This window comes from Ambystoma mexicanum, chromosome 1p (genome assembly GCF_040938575.1).
Source record: "Ambystoma mexicanum isolate Mex_15411 chromosome 1p, UKY_AmexF1_1, whole genome shotgun sequence".
In the NCBI taxonomy this organism is placed as follows: domain Eukaryota; kingdom Metazoa; phylum Chordata; class Amphibia; order Caudata; family Ambystomatidae; genus Ambystoma; species Ambystoma mexicanum.
The window spans coordinates 462,311,823-462,324,909 of NC_090921.1; positions in this window are offsets into that span (position 1 = coordinate 462,311,823).

The following is a 13,087-nucleotide window of genomic DNA, read 5'->3' on the forward strand; positions in this document are numbered from 1 at the left end:
TATCACATGCACATACTTCACCTCAGTCACATCCATCTGGCCCCAAACACACCAAACACAGCGGATACAAGGGTAATTTGGCTGCTTCACTGAATCTGTGCATTGTCACACTCATGTGTCATGCATCCATGGCATGCACAAGTCACAGACACGCAGGTCAGGCACACAGACATGGCTACCATATATGTACCTGGCATCAGCACCCATCCCTCACCCCCACCAATGTCCAGGTACAGAGACTGGCATGCTCTCATGTTCAAAATATGCATAGGGCTCCCCATGCGGCATTTGAACACATGCAACAACCATGTGGGTCACACATCACTGGTCGCACATGCATTACCATGATGTCCCTGCACACATACATGCATACATGGCCTATGGCACACATACAGGCAAGTATCATAGAACCAGCACACCGCAACATGCCCTGTCTCACACAGTAATGCTTGGACACTTACCGCTCAACTCCAGACGGGCCTCCCTCTCAAGGATCTGGGCGTGGAGCGCTGGGTGTACGCGTTCCAGGACCCTCATCTGGATGGAACTCATGCGGCCCCGGCCCCCCTCCACGAGGCGCCGGGCCTTCACAAGGGTCCTGGACCTCAAGTCCTCCCAGCGCTTCTTGATCTTCAGGACGTCGCGGGTTGCCACCCCCTCCGCGTTGATGGCAATCACACAGTCGGCCCAGATCCTCTGCCGTCCTTCCTTGCTGGCGCGGGACGATCCAAAGAGGGCATCATACTGCCCCAGGACATGCTCCACCAGGACACCAACTTCGGTGGCAGTGAAGCTGGTGCCCCTCTGCCCCTCTGGCCTGGGGTTGCCACTGGTGCCAGATGTGGAAGTGCCCGACATGGCAACCCCAGAGGCAGGTGTTGGTGGGCAACTGGGTCCTGGGGCTGGGCTGTGGAGCGATGTAATCCCAGTCGGGAGTCTTCAGTTCCAGCAGGGGTGGACACAGCAACTGGACCCCTGCAGATGGCTGATGTGCAGGCACCAAATGGCAGGGCACGGTGGCAGCAGGCAGGCAGGCAGGCAGGCAGCAGCAGATGGCACGTGGGAGGCTGCTCGGGGCACTGGGGGGCAGTAACTCGGCCTTCTGGGCAGGAGCGTGGTCTTCCGTGTGTTTACGCGTGGCCAGCTTGATACGGAGTGATTTGGCACGTGAAAATCCTGCACGTCAGCGTGAAATCCGAGGAAAGGCCCTTAGCTCGTAAGCGCGTCAGCACGCATACGCGATTCTATTGGACCAGAGTCCCTCAGCGCGTAAGCGCGTCTGTGACGTGACCCGCACGGGTGTTCCCCACTCAGCACGTGATGACGGGGCACACGTGGAAATACTGCACGTCAGAGTGTCATCGCGTGTAATTGGACAAAAGTGCGCGTACACGCGATTGGCCTATGTACGTGTATTTAATGGGTGCGCGGGCACTTACACACGCAAGTACGTCAGCGAACCTGTATCCCGTGGTGCGTGTGAATTTCCACACGCTATTGGACTGGGAACTGGATTCCAGGGGTGCGCGGGTCACACGCTGTATCCCGTGGTGCGTGTGAATTTCCACACGCTATTGGACTGGGAACTGGATTCCAGGGGTGCGCGGGTCACACGCTCGCCTAGAACACGCGCAAAGCATAAATTTGCGGACTTTAACAATAACAAGCTCAGACGCCAGGATGAACATACCGTTCCTAGCAGCAGTGGCAGTGGGCTACCAAAGGAGGAGGAGGAGGATAGTCAGGGCCAGAATATTCACACCCAGAACCAGCCTTTTCGGGATGCCTGATGACCAGGTGTATGGGAGGTACAGGTTTCCACCACACATTATACTGGACCTGGTGAGTGAGTGGGAGGATGACCTCACATCACCCACCCTGTGCTCCCAAGCACTCAGCCCCCTGGAGAAGGTCCTCAATGTACTGCACTTCTTAGCCACTGGATCATTTCAGCGGACAAGTGCCATAGTGGGTGGGGTGTCACAGGCCACCCAGTCACGCTGCCTACACCAGGTCTTGAACATCATCACTGCACGCCCATCAGTCCGCAGGCACATATACCTGCCCAGAACACCTGCAGAAGGCATGCTGCCGCCCTGGATTTTTACGCTGTGGCACGATTCCCCAAAGTGCTAGGTGCCATCGACTGCACCCATGTGGCTCTACGTCCCCCCAGGGCATCTGAGCACATCTATAGGAACCGCAAGCACTGGCATTCCATCAACGTGCAGGTAGCATGTAATGCCAAGGGAATCATCACCTCAGTATATGCCAACTATCCCGGCTCCACCCACGACAGCTTCATTTACCGAATGTCCACCCTAAGCCGGGACCTAGAAGCTGGGCGGCATGGCGATACATGGCTGCTTGGTGAGTATGTATGCCACTGCACATGCATGCATGTTGGATACTGAGCAAGGTCACAACCCCACCAATGATACCAATCACCACCTCCACAGGGGACAGTGCCTACCCTCTCAGCCCACACATGATGACGCCAATTCGGAACCCCACCACGCCACCCCAGGTAAGATATAACACAGCCCACATTACAGCCAGGGGCATAGTGGAGCGCACATTCGGAGTGCTAAAGTCACGCTTTCGCTCCCTTGACCGTTCTGGCGGGCAGCTGTTATACGCTCCCCCAGTAGTGTGCAGGATCATAGTGGCAGCATGTGTCCTGCACAACGTTGCAACACGCCGGGGCCTGGCCGTGGACATGGTGTTGGCCCCACATCCCCAACCACATGCACAGCCGCTGCGCATGGGAGGGGAAAGGGCACGGGGGGAGGCAGCCCGTACACAGCTACTGGCTAATTACTTCACATAGAATTCACACCCCTGTGGAGTGCACACTGCCCTGGCACATTCCATCTGACAATCAATGATGACTCAACCTGACACTGATCCTGAATGTCTGGAGAATGAACCGGGAATACCATGTCAGCCTGAGATTGTTCACCTGGAAGTGTCACAATGTGTGCATCCCTACCCACACAGACACCACCAATGCAGTTTTGTGAAGTTACGCATTGAAGCAGCTAAAATGAATACCCACTTGCAAAATGCAACAAGAGGACAGTGCCATGTCAGCCAACCCAACCCCAGCACCGCCACACGACACACCGTGCCATGTCATGCTAATTGCAGGTAAACAAAGTAATCCCCACAACATGACATCAGTCTCACTATGTACAGTGTCCCTATTAGAAACCTGCAACACCTGAAATGCTCACAGCAATGCCGGACCAACAACATACTTGAGCACGTACTACCGTTAACATGACATCACAAATGTTACATATTAGTAGTCTCACCACCTGGAAATGCCTGCACTCCCACCACTACCAACTGTGCAGTGTTGTCGCCATGTAGAGTTGTAGGTGCACTGCTGCCAACATGGACCCCATCTCCAGACTAGAGGTCCTTGTGTGGACATGAGGAAGGGACCTGCAAATTGGGAGGTAGACACAGAAGAAGAGTTACACATCAATGCAACATGCAGTGTACAACACAACAGCAATATGCACTAGGAAAGTATACACAGTTTTGACTACAGACTGCCCACACAGCTCATGGGAGTCCAACGTCACTGTGTAATTCACTGTCACTTGGGCACACCCTTTGCAAGCCCATGGAAACGGGAAGCAGGAGGGGTGTGTGTGACTCAAACCCAAGCATCTGAACCAAATACATTACAAGCCTGCATGTGCCCAGCCACAATGCAGCGTATGCCCACAGGAACCACGGAAGCCAACAGATCGTCCCAAAAAAATTGGGAATAAAAGAAATCAAAATAAAAATAAAAATAAGAAACAATCAAAAATGGCCATTGATGGGCCCGGGGGGGTTGGGGAGGCCACCCAGGAGGTCCGAGGACAGGATGCACACCAGAACCCACCTGCGTGGATCCTGGGAAGATAAAACACCTCCATGGGCTCATGGCCCACACGGCTACCCTATTGTGGGAGTATCACTGCTGTCGCTATTATCACCCTGTGCAGCTGCATCCGGAGGTGGTTGCACTATGGGAGGCAGCCCACGCAAGGCCCTAGTCTGCTCCTCCTTGGCTGCAAGCATGCGGGTGTGGTAGGTCTGGTTCTGGAGGATGAGTTTGCGGAGGTCCCCATGCAACAACTCACGGGATGCCCGGACCTCCGCCCTCGTTGCCTGCATCTCAGCTGAGAGCGTGCGGGTGAGACACTCCAGCTGCTGTTCTGTCCTTTGGTGTGTTGAAGCCTCAAGCTCAACAAGAGTCGTCCTGAGGTGAAGGAGCTCCTGCCTCAGGGCTTCCCTGTGGCCCTGGGACTCAATGGAGATGGCCTCCTGCAGAGTCGCCAGTGCCGCCCGCCTGTCCCTGTTGGACCCCAACATGTCCTCCCTGTGTGACTGGCAGATGGAGTCGGTTGCCTGCTCTAGTCGCTCCATCAGCCTTTCTGGGGGGACAATGGAAGTGGCCACCCTATCCATGGCCTGAGCCATCATCTCGGATGATGCAGCCTGTTGGGTTGCCATACCGTAAATGGATTGCTCCCATGCGGTATTGCCGGGTGGCGTACGGCCACCACGTCGGCTGGCACCACACCTGTCTGGGGCAAGGCGAACTGCGCCTTGCTGTGCCGGCACTGCCTGAGGCTGCAGGACTGCATTCCCCCTCTGATCTGCTGGCCCAGGAACAGGATCAGATGTCGCGGAGTGTGACCCTGCATCCGTAACCACCGAAGGCGTAGCTGCCAACACTGACATCCCCATGGAGGGTTCTGACCCTGGTGCAGGTGGGTGAGACAGAACAGAATCCCTCCCTGGAACACTCACCTCCGACGGCACGTAGGTCTCATCCGAATCAACACCTGAGTACAGCTCGGGGAAGGTGCAGCCAGAGACACCCCTTGAGAGCACGACCTGCAGCACTTGTGGGTTCTCCCCCACCACCACACCACGTCCCTCACTGGTGGTTGGTCGGCCCTCGGACCCCTCCTGGGTCAGCACCATCTCCACAACCCCAGCAGTATCAGGTGCGTCTTCCCCTGCAAAGACATGAAAACAAAGAAATGGAAACAGGCATTAGCACCATGGCACACAATGAGGGCTGAGAAGCAAGAGAACCAGTACTTGATTGACACATGTCCCACATGACTAAAACCCTCCCATGCATGCACCCTCACTGCGTATGAAGTGCAGGCAAATGGCACACACTGATGACACCAAGATGGAAGATGAACACATTTTCTGCATGCTGCCTGGCAGTGGCATCACACATTGGCCTGTGATTGGCAGGTGAAACACACATGGAAACACACAGATGGCATGTACCATTGCTATTGAGTGAAGATGGAGAGGAGGGCAGCACCTATTCATTCAGTCCAGTTCCCGCATGTAATTGCTTTTCTAATTCTAACAGGTCAGATTTTTCACCTGGAGCTGCCAGTCTGAAATGGTCCAATTGCACAGGGACATGTGTGTACAAATGATATCCAGGTAACAAAGTCACTACACTTTACCATACCCATGTCAGACATGTGACTAGTGGACAGCGACATGCCTAGTGAAAGTGGTGGAATGCAAACAAACTGACTGAATGAACAGTGAAAAATAAGCAAATATGTTGTGGCAAGGTGACACTTCAAGGGCAACTGGCGTGCAGTTGGGCTAGATGTCTACTGTTGGCAGAAGGGATACTGCTATGGCCAAATGCAGCTGCGCAGGGAGTATTGCATGAAGCACATGGCTGACCCATACGACTCAGGCGCACATACTCTCACCTGGCACACAAACAGAAGCCCTCACACACACACCATGCACATGTATGACACACACATGCATGTGCACTCACCGGACAATGCCTCGTAATCAGCCAGATCTCCCACGCCTTGGATCTGTTCGTCCGTGACGTAGGTCCCAGCGACTGACTCATGTGGAGTGAGTTCCATGTCTACTACTGGAGACCCACCTCCAGTCACTAGAGTTGCGGCATGACTTGAGGCCAGCTTACTCTTTGCCCTGCGCTTTAGGTCATTCCAGCGCTTATAGCAATCATTGGCTGTGCGCCTCACGATTCCAAGGGCACTTACGATGTCCGCAACGGTCTGCCAGTGTGCCTGGCATTGTGCAGGTGTGGTCTTGGATCCTGCAACAATGACCATCTCGTTGTCATGTCCGGACACATACTCGACAAGTGCATTCAGTTCGTCATCCGTGAAGCTGGGCTTCCTGGACGGGCCGGACTGTGTAGCCGTGTCTGGGGCATCAGCCTGTGCCGGACGAGCACTCTTCCTCTTCCGCTTGGAAGGTGGTGGTGATCCTGAGTGTCCTGCGCCGCTCTGGACACTAGGGGCAGGAGCCCTGGTGGACTCTGTATCAGGAGTGTGGGATTGCACACTCAGCATGGGAGTTGGTGCAGGCATTGGCTCTAGTGTGATGGTGTCAGGGGGAATGTCAGCAGCATGGACTAGGACCGACACTGTCCTGGCTGGGTGTGTGAGGGCTGGGGTGGATGGAGCCGCAGCTGCCCCTGCAGCCTCTCCGCCCTGCCTCCTTGGTGCAGCAGATGACCTTGCTGCCCCAGATCCACGTGGCATGATGGCATCAACGTGCACCAGCGCACGTGTCGTAGCCCTGCTGACCTGGAAGTCAGCCATGGAGTCAGCCAGGTCTGGTGCCACAATGGGCTGGTCCAACAAGGGCTGAGCATGGATGGTGTCAGCCACATCAGCCTCAATGGGAAGGGGGGAGGGGGGGATTATGGGTGCCCGTGACTGGTCCTCCACACATGGGGGGACAGGCTCACCCTGCAAGTTACGACCACGTCCCCTACCGGATCCACCACGGCCACCACTTGTGGCTCTTCCACCTTTGCCACCCTTACGGAATCCTCGCCTCCCAGCCATGGCACTGATGTTAATGTGCGTATGGGAGTGGATGTAGACTATTGTCCTGGGCAATTGGGGGTCAAAGGGGTTGGGTACCAGATGGTAATTGTACCCTAGTGCTCTAGCAAGGCTGAATGTAACCCCTGGGGAAAGATGACGGGTCACGCAACGCACAGGAGGCCCAAAAAAGGGAGATGACGTGCACGCAACCCCTCCTAGACCACGTGTGCAGAAAGAAAAACCTGCACTACGCCGTGGCACCCAGAAACACAAGAATGAACGTATGCGTGTCACACGCAGCCTAGAATGACCTCTGAAGGGGTAGGCTACACACGGGGCAAGCACAGATGTTAGATACGTGCGTGACTCACCGTCTGCCTGGTAAACGAGCGTGTAAAAGGAGCACGTTTGGTTGGCAACACCCCCGCCAAAAGAAGATTTGTACGCTGTCTGAGGAGACAGGACAACAGTAGAAGGGAACACTGTTTGAGGGAACAGGCCCAGGTAAACCAGTAAAAGCGAAAGAAGAGAAAAAGCTGTCAGAGGTAACAGGGAATACGAACTTGAAACGCCGTGAAGTAAATCGCGTGTGAAACGACAAGAAGTACAGAATTCACCCACTCGCTCTCCACGAAGAGCACGTACAAGGAAGTGGTGTTCTACGCGTACCTTTTATACAGGCCCACACGTCCAGCGTCACTTACGCGGCGTGTACGCGCTAGGGCCATTTCCACCAATTACACGCTTTGTCACTTCTGCGTGTAGGGCCATTTCCACCAATTACACGCTTTGTCACTTCTGCGTGTAGGGCCACTTCCACCAATCACACGCGATGAGACTCTGACGTGCAGTCTTTCCACGTATGCTCTGTCATCACGTGCTGTGTGGGAAACACCCGTGCGAGTCACATCACAGACGCGCTTACGCGCTGAGGGCCTTTGGTCCAATAGAATCGCGTATGCGTGCTGACGCGCTTACGCGCTAAGGGCCTTTCCTCGATTTTCACGCTGACGTGCAGGATTTTCACGTGCCAAATCACTCCGTACCAAGCTGGCCACGCGTAAGCACACGGAAGACCACGCTCCTGCCCAGAAGGCCGAACTACTGCCCCCCAGAGCCCCGAGCACGCTCCCACCTACCATCTGCTGCTGCCTGACTGCCTGCTGCCCACGTGCACTGCCATTTGCTGCCTGCACATCAGCCAGGGGTGCTGTTGCTGTGACCACCCCTGCTGGAACCGAAGACTCCCGACTGGAATTCCATCGCTCCACAGCCCAGCCCCAGGACCCAGTTGCCCACCCACTCCTGCCTCTGGGGTTGTCATGTCGGGGCAAACACCATCTGTGACCACTGACAACCCCCGGCCAGAGAGGCAGAGGGGCACCAGCTTCAGTGCCACCGAAGTTGGTGTCCTGGTGGAGCAAGTCCTGGGGCAGTATGATGCCCTCTTCGGAAGTTCCCGCGCCAACAAGGAAGGACGGACTCGGATCTGGACTGACATCGTGACTGCCATCAACGCGGAGGGGGTGGCAGTCCGGGACTTACAACATGTCAGGAAGCGCTGGGAGGACTTCAGGTCCAGGACCCTGAACAAGGCCCGGCGCCTCTTGAAGGCAGCGGATGCCAAGGGGCGCCGGGGCCACTTGTCGGAAGAACAGATGGGGGTCCTGGAACGCATATCCCCAGCGCTCCACGTCCAGGTCCTGGAGAAGCAGACCCGTCTGGAGTCGAGCGGTGAGTGTACATGCATCCTGATTGTGTGCAGTGCGTGTGGTGATTATTCGGTATTGTGCAGGTTGCACATCTGTTTGTATGGGGTCGAGTATGGGTGGGGCTGTACATGGCCGTGGGGCTGACACATGCGAGGGCTGTAATGTGTGAGACATGGATGGTGCTTGTGTGTGTAGGCTTGCATGGCAAATGCAGTTGTGCGTGCACACATGTTTGTATGTATGTGTATGTAAGTAGACATGTCCGTGATGTCACGCATGTATGTTGTTTTGGGCTGCATGTATGAGCACTGTGTACATGTGCATGTGTGTGTATTTGACAAGGGTGCAACAGTGATGCAACATGGATGCATGTGACTGCGGTATGTGTAAGCCTGATTGGCAGATGTGACATGGATGCCCGTCTGAACAGTGCGACACTTGGCAGAGGTGTAGACATGCATGCAAGTGTGGTGGTGTGTGTACATGTGTGGTGCACTTCCTGTGTTGCATGTGATGTCTGGGTCACCTTTGGCTGCTCATGCTGTTGTATGTGTATGGATGGTGGTGGCAGTTGCGATATGGCTGTGGTATGGCTCATGTGTGCGAGTTGCAATGACATGTGTGTTGGGGATTGTGATGACATGTCTGAGGTTTGCCAATGCCACTCATGTGCAACTGTCATGTGTGTATGTGTCCATTGTACAGTGCCCTGATGCCTGTGTTTTGTTTCTCCCTGTCTGCAGCGTCAACTGATGAAGAGGGCGGAGAAGGTGCTGTGGAGCACAGCGGCGGGGATCCGACCGCCAGCCGGAGACGCAAGGCCCGGCTCCCCTCCCGTGTTGTCATCTCGTCGGGGAGTGAGGAGTCCGGTGCCGCGTCCCAGGCCGCAGCTGCCGGGGGGAGGTCCAAGAGGCGGAGGTTGGAGTTGGACTCCTCGGCAGCAGAAGGGGCAGCTGGGACCCCACAGGGCCCAACAGGGGAAGATGGCACGGAGTCATCCAGGTTGGTGGGGGGTCTGGTGGAGGAGGAGGCCGTGCAAGCACCAGAGACGGGGTCTGGAGGTGGGGATCCCACTGGTGCTAGTGGTGCAGTCCAGGACCAGGGACAGGAGGCAGCACAGGCCGCCGCGGAGGTGCCTGTGTGCAATCCTGTCCCCGATCCTGTCCCTGCATCATCTTGCACCAGCAGGGATGCCTACGTCCAGACCCGTTTCCAGGCAGGGGATGAGCTGACGTCAACTGGCCTTCCTCTGCCTGCGGACGTGGCTATCCAGGTCCGGGTTGAGCCTGTCCTGGCTGGTGTGGCGTTGCGTCAACGGGCCATGCGAGGTGACCTGCAGTCTTTTCATGGAGAGACTGCACGTCATCTCGAATGGCTCGTTGACCACGTCAGCCTGCTGGGACAGGTCACCCAGACCGGATTCCTCCGTCTGATGGGGCTTGTTCCGACCCCCTCCTCAACTGGACCCCCTACGCGCCAGTCGTCCTCTGTGCCATCTTCCCACCCATCAGTCACCTGGGTGCCCTGTGGAGCTGCCTCTGACAGTGCGGCCAGGCTGGTGGAGGAGGCATCCCTGCCACAGTCGGGAGTCGGACGTCCAGCAGGGGTGGCCACATCAACAACTGCACCCCAGCCGGCGGAGGATGTGCAGGCAGCAGGAGGCAGTGCACGGGCAGAGGCAGAGCAGCAGCAGCAACATGGTGGGAGCCATGAAGGCTCGGGGCTTCGACATCGGAGGGGCAGGCATCGGCCGGAGGGCAGGAGGACCCAGTACAGAGAGTGTCTTCCGTGTGCAGCGGTTGGGCCACGCCATAGGTGCGGAGCGGCGGCGGGCGGAAGAGGCGCGGCTCACAATGGTCAGGGCGGAGAACTCCATGCGGAGGGCCCTGAGGCGGGCCGAGTGCCTCGAGGCAATCCGCAGGGGGTTGGAGGAGGACACGGCGTCGTCCCTGCGGACCCTCGGGGCCATGGAACTGGACCGCCTCCGGGACATCGAACAGGAGTTCGATGATGCCCTGGCCCGGAACACCACGGAGTGAGCCGCTGGACTTGCCCGCCGCCTTTGTATATAGTTCTTTAGTTTTAGGTTTCCTTTGTTTTTTCTTATGATTTGGAGTCGACGGACACTGCTCCACTTTTTGTATATAGTTGATATTTAGGTAGGTTTTTTAGGAGGTTTCCTTAGTTCAGTTGTGATGATGGACCCTTGTTATTTTTGTACATAGTTCTTTGTTGCATGGAGAGTTTTTACATTTCACTTTGGACAAAATTTTATGGATTTGATTTTCTACTTTTGTGTTTTTATGCGGACATGCAGCTTATTTTTTCACATTTACATTGTAGTTATTTTTCTTTCTTTACCATTCGTATTTTTGTCCAATACATTTTTTTTCCATTGTTCGCTGTGTGGTTTCATCTCATTGGTTTCATGCATGTCATGTTGTGTGTTTTCCCATTCAATTGGAAAATATGTGTGTGACGGACATGGGTTCATTTGCTTCATGAACATTGGGGGTGTAACATGTGTTTTCATTTCCATGTGGGTGAATGGGTTACTTGGTAGGGCTTTTTGGCTGTGGAGGCTGACCATTACGCACATGATTGGGGATTGTGAGGACCTGGTGGGGGCTGCACATGGTGGCAGGGGGGTGGGGGTGGTCGGAGACATGAGTGGGGGCCTGGTGGGGGCTGCCCATGGTGGCAGGGGGGTGGGGGTGGTGGGAGACATGAGTGGGGGCCTGGTGGAGGGTGACCCTGCACTGCTGGGGGGTGGGGGTGCAGGGGGACATGAGTGGGGGCCTGGTGGAGGGTGACCCTGCACTGCTGGGGGGTGGGGGTGCAGGGGGACATGAGTGGGGGCCTGGTGGAGGTTGACCCTGCACTGCTGGGGGGTGGGGGTGGTGGGAGACATGAGTGGGGGCCTGGTGGAGGGTGACCCTGCACTGCTGGGGGGTGGGGGTGCAGGGGGACATGAGTGGGGGCCTGGTGGTGGTTGACCCTGCACTGCTGGGGGGTGGAGGTGGTGGGAGACATGAGTGGGGGCCTGGTGGGGGCTGCCCATGGTGGCAGGGGGGTGGGGGTGGTGGGAGACATGAGTGGGGGGCCTGGTGGAGGGTGACCCTGCACTGCTGGGGGGTGGGGTGCAGGGGGACATGAGTGGGGGCCTGGTGGAGGGTGACCCTGCACTGCTGGGGGGTGGGGGTGCAGGGGGACATGAGTGGGGGCCTGGTGGAGGTTGACCCTGCACTGCTGGGGGGTGGGGGTGGTGGGAGACATGAGTGGGGGCCTGGTGGAGGGTGACCTTGCACTGCTGGGGGGTGGGGGTGCAGGGGGACATGAGTGGGGGCCTGGTGGTGGTTGACCCTGCACTGCTGGGGGGTGGGGGTGGTGGGAGACATGAGTGGGGGCCTGGTGGGGGCTGCCCATGGTGGCAGGGGGGTGGGGGTGGTGCGAGACATGAGTGGGGGCCTGGTGGAGGGTGCCCCTGCACTGCTGGGGGGTGGGGGTGGTGGGAGACATGAGTGGGGGCCTGGTGGAGGGTGACCCTGCACTGCTGGGGGGTGGGGGTGGTGGGAGACATGAGTGGGGGCCTGGTGGAGGGTGACCCTGCACTGCTGGGGGGTGGGGGTGGTGGGAGACATGAGTGGGGGCCTGGTGGAGGGTGCCCCTGCACTGCTGGGGGGTGTGGGTGGTGGGAGACATGAGTGGGGGCCTGGTGGAGGGTGACCCTGCACTGCTGGGGGGTGGGGGTGCAGGGGGACATGAGTGGGGGCCTGGTGGAGGTTGAACCTGCACTGCTGGGGGGTGGGGGTGGTGGGAGACATGAGTGGGGGCCTGGTGGAGGGTGACCCTGCACTGCTGGGGGGTGGGGGTGGTGGGAGACATGAGTGGGGGCCTGGTGGGGGCTGCCCATGGTGGCAGGGGGGTGGGGGTGGTGGGAGACATGAGTGGGTGCCTGGTGGAGGGTGCCCCTGCACTGCTGGGGGGTGGGGGTGGTGGGAGACATGAGTGGGGGCCTGGTGGAGGGTGACCCTGCACTGCTGGGGGGTGGGGGTGGTGGGAGACATGAGTGGGGGCCTGGTGGAGGGTGACCCTGCACTGCTGGGGGGTGGGGGTGGTGGGAGACATGAGTGGGGGCCTGGTGGAGGGTGCCCCTGCACTGCTGGGGGGTGTGGGTGGTGGGAGACATGAGTGGGGGCCTGGTGGAGGGTGACCCTGCACTGCTGGGGGGTGGGGGTGCAGGGGGACATGAGTGGGGGCCTGGTGGAGGTTGACCCTGCACTGCTGGGGGGGGGGTGGTGGGAGACATGAGTGGGGGCCTGGTGGATGGTGACCCTGCACTGCTGGGGGGTGGAGGGGGTGGGAGACATGAGTGGGGGCCTGGTGGGGGCTGCCCATGGTGGCAGGGGGGTGGGGGTGGTGGGAGACATGAGTGGGGGCCTGGTGGAGGGTGACCCTGCACTGCTGGGGGGTGGGGGTGGTGGGAGACATGAGTGGGGGCCTGGT